The 10,255-nt window shown below is 45.1% G+C and overlaps 1 long non-coding RNA gene across 1 annotated transcript; it reads right to left on the reverse strand.

Annotated features, from left to right (window-relative positions):
- Nucleotides 1-478: 478 nt before the first annotated feature.
- On the reverse strand, nucleotides 479-1,143 carry LOC143511646 (uncharacterized). Its single transcript, XR_013130211.1, has 3 exons — nucleotides 1,045-1,143; nucleotides 898-953; nucleotides 479-808 (listed from the first exon to the last, which is right to left on the reverse strand). It is a non-coding gene; the product is annotated as an uncharacterized LOC143511646 (long non-coding RNA).
- Nucleotides 1,144-10,255: the final 9,112 nt, after the last annotated feature.

Below are 10,255 nucleotides of genomic sequence, written 5' to 3' on the forward strand. Positions count from 1 at the left end.
GGTTTTAGCAGCCCCCAGGCCGGTAGCCGAGCAGAGTTAGCCATGGTTGTAGCAGCCCCCAGGCGGGTAGCCGAGCGGAGTTAGCAGCGGTTTTAGCAGCCCCCAGGCCAGTAGCCGAGCAGAGTTAGCCGCGGTTGTAGCAGCCCCCAGGCGGGTAGCCGAGCATAGTTAGCAGCGGTTTTAGCAGCCCCCAGGCCGGTAGCCGAGCAGGCAGCACTTCTAGTAAGCATACGTAGCATTATTCTACTGCCTGTCTATTCATGGTTTGATCTGGACTGTTTGCACTGCTCTTTTGGATTTGCCCCTTTGTACTGTTGCTTGGCTCTTGCGGTTTATTGGGATTACTGACCAGGGGGGTATTCCAAGTGATAAAACCGGGTGTTTACAGAAACTCGAGGTTTTCCGTTCCAGAAACCAAGCTTAAAGAGAACCTGAGTCAGTTACTATAGCAACTTAAGCTCTGAAGCTAACCTGCCAGAGGAACCTGGCAGCTGGGCTTGGGTTACATGTCCAGGGACTTGCTGGCCACTTTGGAACACAGACTGGTAAATCCCAGCAGAGCCACTTGCAGTCTCAGATCCTGGCAAAACCATTTGATCACTGGAACCACAACTTGACTGTACAACCTGAGTCCAACTGGGGTCCGAGACTTGCTGAGGCAGCACAGATCTACTTTGCATGCCTGCAACACTGGGAGCAGAGCCTGCGGTCTTGGTCACATAAGGAAGGTCGTGGACTCCTTGGTGTTGAGCCACAGAACCAGACACCGTTGCACCATACAAGGACAGTGGCACCCTTTTATTCCTCACTTGAAGGGGAAGGAATAAAGAAATTGCTTATTTTCTTGGATGTGGACAAAGTAACAGTATCTGTGGTTTGGTGTGATCAATTTCTTACCTACAAGCCCATCTGCAGTCCTCAACAGAAACACAGCAGTGAGGAGTAACCAAAGCCTACAAGACAACAGAGCATTTAAACATAGGAAACATGCTGTCTTAAAAACAGACACAGAGATACCACATCATGGTCTCATTATAGAACTACCTTCTGCACCACCACATCATGCCTCCAGACAAGAAAAACAAAAAAAGAAGCCCAACTCCAAGCTTCATGCACCAACCCGTTCTCTATGAGATGCACAGACAAACACAGCACCCTTGCCTACCTGCATTCCTTTTAATCCTCTCAGTAAAGTAACCTGAAAGGAATCACCTGTTCAAACACTTTTCACCTGTTGTGCAGCTAATTAAAAAAACCAAGCAGTGACTAATGAGTGAACGATACTTGGCTTTATAAAGACAGTACTGCTGCAGTAGTACCAGAAACTGCATTTATTGATCCGACCTTAATGTTCTTTTCCTCTCATTTGCTTGTTTGTCACATGGGTGGAATTGACGGCCTGTTCCTCTGTTCTCCCCTTCGTGTGTTGAATATTTTAATCAAACACATATCATTTTCTCACTTTATGTTTGGTACAGTTTATTTACAAATGCTTTTGGGCCATTGATAATCCTTTAGATGTAGGCAGAATAGTTGTGAGGATCACAAATGATATTTCAGACACCGAATTATGATTCAAATGAAAACATGAATTAAGAAATAAATCTCAAAATTTCATGACACTTCATATAATCCTTTGGTTTGCTTTTACATGATGACGTACATCAGCTTTATCTGCAAAAGCAGTGTCACTGAGCATTCACTACAACTAATGGAAGTTCATATTACATTATTTTATCCCCGAATTTCCACTCACTGAGAGTTTTTGGAGATCAGCGAGCAAAGGCCCAGATCCCCAGAGGCAAATTCGCTTTCACTCACTGTGTGTGTAAATCGCTCAAAGATATCATCAGTGAGACTTGCCATTGTCCCGCAGACACCCGAAAATGATCAACTGGCTAAATATCTGGAAAGGTAAAATCAGTCCAAATCTTGTAGTGTAAAATGTACTGGAATACTATTAAAATTGGCAGTGATTGTGGTAATGAGCTACAGCCAATGAGAGCACAAGACACAGACTAGGGTTCCTGTTAGGGTTAGGTTAACACAGGCAAATCCAAGGGAGGAGTTGTACAACAGCAGTCACGAGTTCACCAAAGTTTCCCACGATCTACTTGTTGTTTTCAACTACAGCACACACAGCTTTGATTCCTCAATTCTTGTTGATGTACATTTTGGAGATAATTTACATTGTTTGAATGGTATGGTGCTATTCCATGTCACTTCTGTCAGGTGTTCACATGACAAACTGTAGCTTGGAGACCAGACAGATTCATCAGTCCTCTTGGTGAAAGAGCTTGAAATGTGTGATTGTTTGTTACCAATCAGTCATGTAATGAATGTATCCCATTTTGTGTTTGTTTCAACCAAATAAGTTTCTCCGATTTGTTCCATATGACCTAAGAACTTGTGCGGAAGTAACGGTTCTCCTGTAACCCTCTGAGTAAGAGCTGCTCAACGAGATTAAAACCACCTGTATGCAAACCACAACTTCAACATTTCAGAATACAGGTCAGCAAGTTGAGCAGTTTGAATGGTACACCAAACTGATTACTTGGAAAGTCACATTGTTTGTCTGTAGCCAGGGCCAGCCCAAGCCTTTATGGGGCCCTAAGCAGAATTTCATTTGGGGCCCCACATACAACCTCCTCAGCTCCAAATTCTTATGTAATAGGCTCATGGTGATATCTTGGTGCTCTTGGTTGCCTCCTGGTGGCGTGGGGGCCCTGAGCAGCCACATAATTCGAGTCTGCCTTGGGCCAGCTCTGTCTGTGGCATAACGCACCTCTTCCTGCTCACTGCAGAATGAGTTAACTGGCAACATTAACTAGAGCACCACCAGCAAGAATGTCTACGGTATGCCCTCCTTTTTTATAAACCAATCACTGGAAAGACTCATGTCATCCCTGTAATCCAGAACTTCAAAGTATGAAAAAGATCGCAGAAATACACTGACATTTAGAGAGGACAAATATTAGGGTCTTTGGATAGAGACATTTAATGCAGTTAGCTTTCATCTCAGCATTTAATTTTGTCCATGGATTTGTGTTTGAAACCAAAAGGTCTCATTCGTTATGAAGTGTTTGAACTCAACTGAATACATAAAATATATAATTGACATCATGTAGATTATGTTGTCAAATGAATGAACAGCTTTACAGTAAGACCCCAACATTCACAGGGGTTAAGCTCCACACCATGAGTTTTGAAAACGTGTGCATTTTGGACAGACAACTAAGGCCTATAAAGACCCGTCTTCATATGTTAAACCCCAACACACTTCAGGTTACTTAAAAAATGTTAACTTGCATTAGTCTTTAAAATCATACAGGTAAAATGCAAGACAGTAGTGTACAGTAAGCTTACATACACGTATACTGTCTGTCATCTTGTTCCCTCTCCCATCTTCTACGAGACGCTGAATGCTATGCCATTTTCTTTGTGTATGATAAAATTAGGGAACACTCATACATGCTTATGATGCACCAGCCACCATTTTCTTTACCAATAAGGCATTGTCTACAGTAAAAATCCATTCTCATATTAAGTTCTAAATGCCCATTAACAGACCTCCTTGCTGTTAGCAGACCAAGTTACCATTTGCTGATACACTTTGTATCCACTGTTATGTCTTTAAAAGCCATTACGTCATCTAGGGTTAAGGGTCACAGATTAGCGGGAAGTCCATCTTGTCTTGTGCAGTGTGTGTGAATAAACAAGCGTGGACGAGCCGTACGACTCTGTGTGGTTTCATATATAATATTTGGCGACGAGGATGGAGCTTTCGCTTCCGCCACCAGCCCAATTTCTCGCACTACCAGGCGAGCCCCCGGTACCATGGATTCGGTGGCTGGAATCATTTGAGACATACCTTGCAGCCCTCGGACTTAGCGGAGCTAGCGACGCGCACCGTAAAGCCATTTTGATTCACTTTTTAGGCACCGAAGGCCAGCGCCTATTCAGAACACTGGGACAAGCGGAGAAGTATAAGGACACTACAACATTACTCGAAGCACATTTCGCAGCTCCACAGACGGTAATCCTGCGCAGAATCGTCTTTCAGCAGCGCAGACAGAATGCGGGTGAGTCCATTCAGCATTATGTAGCCGATCTCCGCAGCTTAGCGTCGTTGTGCAAATTCGGAACCATGGAAGAGGAAATGATCAGAGATCAGCTTACGGAACATGCAACGCACTCTAAAATACGAGAGAAGTTAGTAATGTCCCCATATGACCTAACACTTAGCCAGGCTTTGGAAATTGCACTGCAAATTGAAACAGCTACTGAGCTATCCAGCAAATTGTCTCATAGCACCACTCCACAGCTCGCTTTCGCTCAGCATGTAAACGAACCCGAGCGCCCACCTAGCCCTGCATCCTTTGATATCGACATGGGTGTACACTCTATGAGCCGCATGCGTGGCCAATCGCGCCATACTTGTGGTGACTGTGGCTCTTCTTCGCATGCTAGTAAAGCCGCAGTGTGCCCTGCTAGGGGCCAAGTGTGTCAGCGCTGTGGGAAGAGCAACCATTTTGCCAGGGTCTGCCGCTCCGTACCGCCTACGGGTGCATCGCGGGCTGGCTCACGGCCTGCCGGAACTGGCACTACTGACCCTACCCCCATACACTCTGTCAGCTCTGCCCAGGTACCGTTCAAGACGTGCACAGTGGAACTAGATGGGGTCTGTGTGCCATTGCTAGTAGACATGGGGGCAGCCGTATCTCTTCTCAACTGGTCCACTGTTAAGCATTTCCTGCCCCACAAAACGCTGAAGACGCCATCTGCAGTGCTGCATAGCTATGGCAATACACTGATCGACTTAGTTGGCTCCTTGAGCTGTGCAGTGCGCCACGGAAACAAATGCGTCCCAACATTCACTTTCCAGGTGGCACAGCATGGTGCTAATCTTATGGAGTTAGATCTAATCACAAGCCTGGGTTTCAGGTTCCTGGACAACTGGGGCAGCAATCCTTCAGGTCAGCTCACCATGGGAGCAGCGGTGGCCTCAGCTGTTTTCGGGCCTGGGCTGTATTTTCAGACTTTACACACCAACCACTCCTGCGCTCCGACGTGCACCCAGTCATACAGCCTCTTCGCCGCATTCCCCTAGCTTTACGTGAGGATGTCAAAGGAGAGCTGATTAAGTTGTTAGAAGCAGGCGTTATCGAACCAGTCAATGCTTCCCCATGGATCTCAAACCTGGTGATCGCAAAAAAGAAATCGGGAGGTTTGCGTGTGTATGTGTGGACCTGAGAGCCGTGAACAAGGCTGTGGTCCCAGACAAATACCCATTGCCTACGGCGGAAGAGCTGACATGCCAGTTTTACGGCTCAAAAGTATTCACCAAGCTGGATCTCCGCCAGGGCTACCTGCAGGTTCCTCTGCACACAGATAGTCGCAACCTCACTGCATTCGTCACACACACAGGTGTTTTTTGCTACACGAGGGTACCGTTTGGTCTTTGCTCTGCCCCTAGCTGTTTCCAGAAAATAATGTCAACTATTTTTTCCGGCATTCCTGGAGTAGTTGTTTTCCTGGATGACATTGTAGTACATGGACCAACGTACACCATCCACAATCAACGCCTCGCGCAAGTGCTGGACACTCTGGCCTCCCATAACTTGATGCTGAATGGGGAGAAATGCATTTTTTCAGCATCTGAAGTAGAGTTTGTGGGCTTTCGTCTGACTGCAGGTGGGCTTAATCCAATACATTTGAATGTGGAAGCCATCCAACAGTTGCCCATGCCATCCAGCCCCGCTCACCTTGCCTCTTTCCTGGGCATGACAGCATATTACCTACGGTTCCTCCCACAGTACTCAGCCACCACTGCCCCTCTCAGTCAGCTCCATAAGAAGGATGCCCCATGGGCCTGGACTCCACCCTGTGTAGATGCCATCACACAGCTGAAGGCCCAACTCATTGCACCACCTGTCTTGGCTTACTTTGACCCATCCAGTCCGACATTCCTCACCTGTGAAGCCTCGAACTTTGCAGTCGGGGCTGTGCTGTCTCAGCTCCCGGACAACACAGAGCGACCCATTTCTTTTGCTTCACGGGCCCTTAATCCGGCGGAGCAGAAGTATTCAGTGGGAGAAGGAGAGGCCCTGGCATGTGTCTGGGCATGCGAGCGGTGGCATGTGTATCTGTATGGCCATTCATTTACACTACGGACGGACCACCAAGCACTCACGGCATTACTGGCAACTTCAGGATCCGGGCATAGACCCCTGCGCATACACCGCTGGTATGAACGGCTCCACCAATATAACTTCAGCCTGCAGTATACACCAGGGCGAGAAAATGTGGTGGCGGACTTACTGTCACGCTCCGCACACCTCTCCACTTCGCATCTCTCAGTCACAGACCTACAGAATGACTGTACTGACCAGTCTGATTCTGATTCTAAGGGTGAGCCTACTGCCCTGCGTTTACCCTAAATGCCCTTACCCTATAAAACACTACACTATAAAAATGGGCACATGATTAGTCAGCATGAAAAGAGACACGGCTTACTGTTGCTAAAAACACAACTCGGCATGACGTCGCCTTTATGACTGCCAGCTAATGTTAAGTGAATACTGCAGCACGTCATGAACATAATTAGGTTAGTTAGCTAAGATATCTAACCTAACTAGCGCTTACTGACTGCTATGGTGTGTCTTCTGTGCGTAATATTTGTAACTTACGTTGATGTTTCTTCAAGTTCGAAGGTGAATGTTTGAAGGCCAATATTTCACCCTCTTTAGGGAGGCAGAGATGGCACTTCATCCTATAGGAATTTACTTTCACTCCAAACGCAAACAATGTCTCCAGGGCCAGGGTGGTCTCCTTCCTCATCGTCACCACCACAATCACTCGATGTTGAAGGTGTGGAAGGTGCCAATATATGTACATTAAAACGCCAACAAGCTTATTATGCAGCACTTCTGCTGTTACCAAACACGGTACCATCTCTTTTAATGAGATAAAAAGCGAATTATTTGGAATAATTTCGTGTATACGTGTATTTGTATAAATATGTAAATTAAGCTGAAGGTGCTGGAAAATACTGAAAATGAACCTTCAAAGTGCCTTACAAGTGCATGAATTCCACCTTGCACTTCGCACGCACAAAAATCAAGAGGTGCACAAACCCGCGACGCGACCCCGCGCATGGGCGGAGCCACCGCGATTGCACCATTTTTGCCGCGCGGACCCTTGCGGCAGTCACGACGTGTCAAGTGAACCTAGATTATGAAGCTCAAGTGTTCAGTGAAGGCAGCAGCAGAGTAAACGAGACGCGACCGGAGCATGCGCAGTTTTCTCATGAGACAGCCTGATCACTTGATCCGGTGACAGCGCCAGCTAACATGTTTATAATTGTAACGAGTAACTATAGCCTACAGCACGTAAAAAATGTATCGGAGTAAAAGTATTAAACTGATGGAAAATATGTAGTGAAGTAAAAGTGGAAGTAGGAGAAAAAAATTATACTTCAGTAAAGTACAGATACTGCATTTTAGTACTTAAGTACAGTAGTGAAGTAGTTCTACTTTGTTACTATACAACTCTGTACCCTAATAATAATAAATTTAAAGCGCCTTTCATAACACCCAAGGACACTGTACAGATAAAATGGGAGAAACGTCAGGTACAGCAGTAAATAATATAAAACAATTAAGAGATATTAAAAGCAGTCCGAAACAGGAGTGTTTTCAGTTCCGATTTGAAAGTCTTGAGTGATTACTTGTGCAATACGACTGGACCTACAGAACAGACATTCATACAGTGGCATTCATTCAGTAGTATTGTAATAGTGCATATATATATATATATATATATATATATATATATATATATATATATATATATATATATATATATATATATACATATATATATATACATACACTCTGACATGAATCCAAAACTTGAGAGCCCTGCTTATAAGTAGGTCCTGTTCATCAGAAGGGAAAAAAGCTGCTCGTTCCTTCAGTTCTTTCGACATTTTCTTGCCTTTTTGAATATCAGTTCGTGAGGCTGTTTAAATACGGTGTGCACGCGCATGATCGCCGATTACAAAATCCTGGCTTGAATTAAGCTGGGCGTACACTGTGCGATTTTTGGCCAATTTTCAGCCGATTTTTCACTCGTGCGACTATTTTTCGATCGGGCCGAGTTTCGGCTCAATCGCGTGTCGTGCATCGTATAGTTTACACAGGTAAACGAGTAGCGATTCACACCTCACGACCAACTCCCGATCAGAAATCGCAGCGTCGCAAGAATATCAAACATGTTTGAAATTCAAATCGCTCCTCGTGAGATAACATGAGAGCGTCGGGTCGTATAGTGTGAGTATATGAATCGTGAGCTGTGAACTTTTAAACCTTGCGATTTAGTCGTACAGTTTGAGCTGGAGCTGAGTACACGATTTAAAATATCGTGTACGCCCAGCTTTAGCGGGAACAGGTTGCGTCTGGATTTCGTTAGTGGACCGGAACTAGACGGAAGTTAACTGTTTGGCTAACTCAAGCGAGGCTCACTTTAATAAGCGCTGCTTTCATGAGCTCGCTTTGTGGAATAGCCCCCATATTTAGATCACCCACGGACGTAATTTGGGGGGGGGGGGGGGGGGGGGGGGGCATGTCCCCCCTACTTTTTCAAAAGCTGGTTTTGGTCCCCCCCAGTTTTTACGGTTAAAACCAAATATTTAAATAGCGACGAATCCATGTCCCCCCCACTTTTGAAATCAAAATTACGTCCATGAGATAATGGACCTAATGACCACTTTTGTAAGTCGCTCTGGATAAGAGCGTCTGCTAAATGTAGTGATGTCAAATTCGAAACGCGGAATCGAACTGAATCGATTCATTTGAATCACGGTGTTCCGAAACACTGTTTCGAAGTCTGTATCAAAACGGGAAAGTCACGTGACTGGTCCAAAAACGGGTTTCGTTACGTCACGAAGTTTCAAAACGTTTCGAATCTTTTAGCGCGTTTTAGTCTGCACTTAAGTTCTAGTGATGGGATTTTCGGCTCTATTTTGAGATGCGGCTCTAATGGCTCTTCTTACTGTGGCTAGCCGGCTCTTTCGGCTCCCAAACGGCTCCCCATATATATATTTACATTATTAATTAATTAATAGCTTAAACCTAATTTTATAACATTTTGTTTCATTATTGACATTGTTAAGTAAAAATGCTGCATAACAATGCTTTATAAATAAAAGTTTTATTATAACCAATTATTAAATTATCACAAAATAGAACGCAATACAGCTTGGCCAATTGCCTGCCGTTTCCACAAAAAAAGTGGAGACTTTTTTTTTCCAGTGTTTTCCCACCACATTATTAACTGAAAGCTGCGTGTGATTGGTCAGATGTGTGGAGCACACGCTTGACATGCGGGCAGTAGAGAAGTTCTTTGCAGTGTTGTCCGAAACGATATGGGTGGTAGCAGGGGCGAGGCTAGGGTATTTTTAGTGGTGCTAGAGCACCACCATGAAGTTGCTCAGCACCCCCTGGCTCAACACATTTTTTAAATATTATATTATGTAAAAACCTTGCTCTGCACCTGCGCAATACTTTGGTATTGTGCCTCTGTGAGCACTGGGGGCTGGGCACCCCTAAAGACCAGATCCTAAAATCGCCCCTGGGTGGTAGTATAAAGAAACACCCCTAAAAAACAGGGAAAAACAGGATTTTACCTGACGAAAATTAATGTTGCATTGTGCTCCAGGTTTGAAAAGTGCTAAAGTAGGCTAAAGTACTTGAAAATGTAACTGTATTTTGTTTCACAACAAATAGATGTCTGACTGAATCGATGTGATAAAAAAGCGAATAATTTCGAGTATATGTATAAATATTTAGGTTTAAGGTGCTGGGAAATATTGAAAATGGCAAGTGACGTACGTATGAACCCGGCATACATAACTTTGTTCATTGCGCTGAAGAGGTGCACGACCTCGCTTCGCACGGGGGTCCTCACGCAGGGGCGGAGCCACCGCGATTGCGTCATTTTCGGCGCACGGACCCTCGCGCTGGTCGCGACGCGCCAAGTATGCTCTACCACTGGCAGAAACAGAGCAATACGCGCAAGGAGAGGGAGAGACAGCGAGGCACCGAAGGACAAATAAAAACGATGTTGGAAAAAAACTGTGGCACTGTGGCACTTACAGAGCACAAGCGCAATACTGAAGGAAAAAGCGGCTCCCAAATAGGATCCTAAAACGGCTCCCATTGTGGAGCCGGTTCCAATCGTTCACTTCAAAGAG

This window comes from Brachyhypopomus gauderio, chromosome 4 (assembly GCF_052324685.1).
Source record: "Brachyhypopomus gauderio isolate BG-103 chromosome 4, BGAUD_0.2, whole genome shotgun sequence".
Taxonomy (NCBI): domain Eukaryota; kingdom Metazoa; phylum Chordata; class Actinopteri; order Gymnotiformes; family Hypopomidae; genus Brachyhypopomus; species Brachyhypopomus gauderio.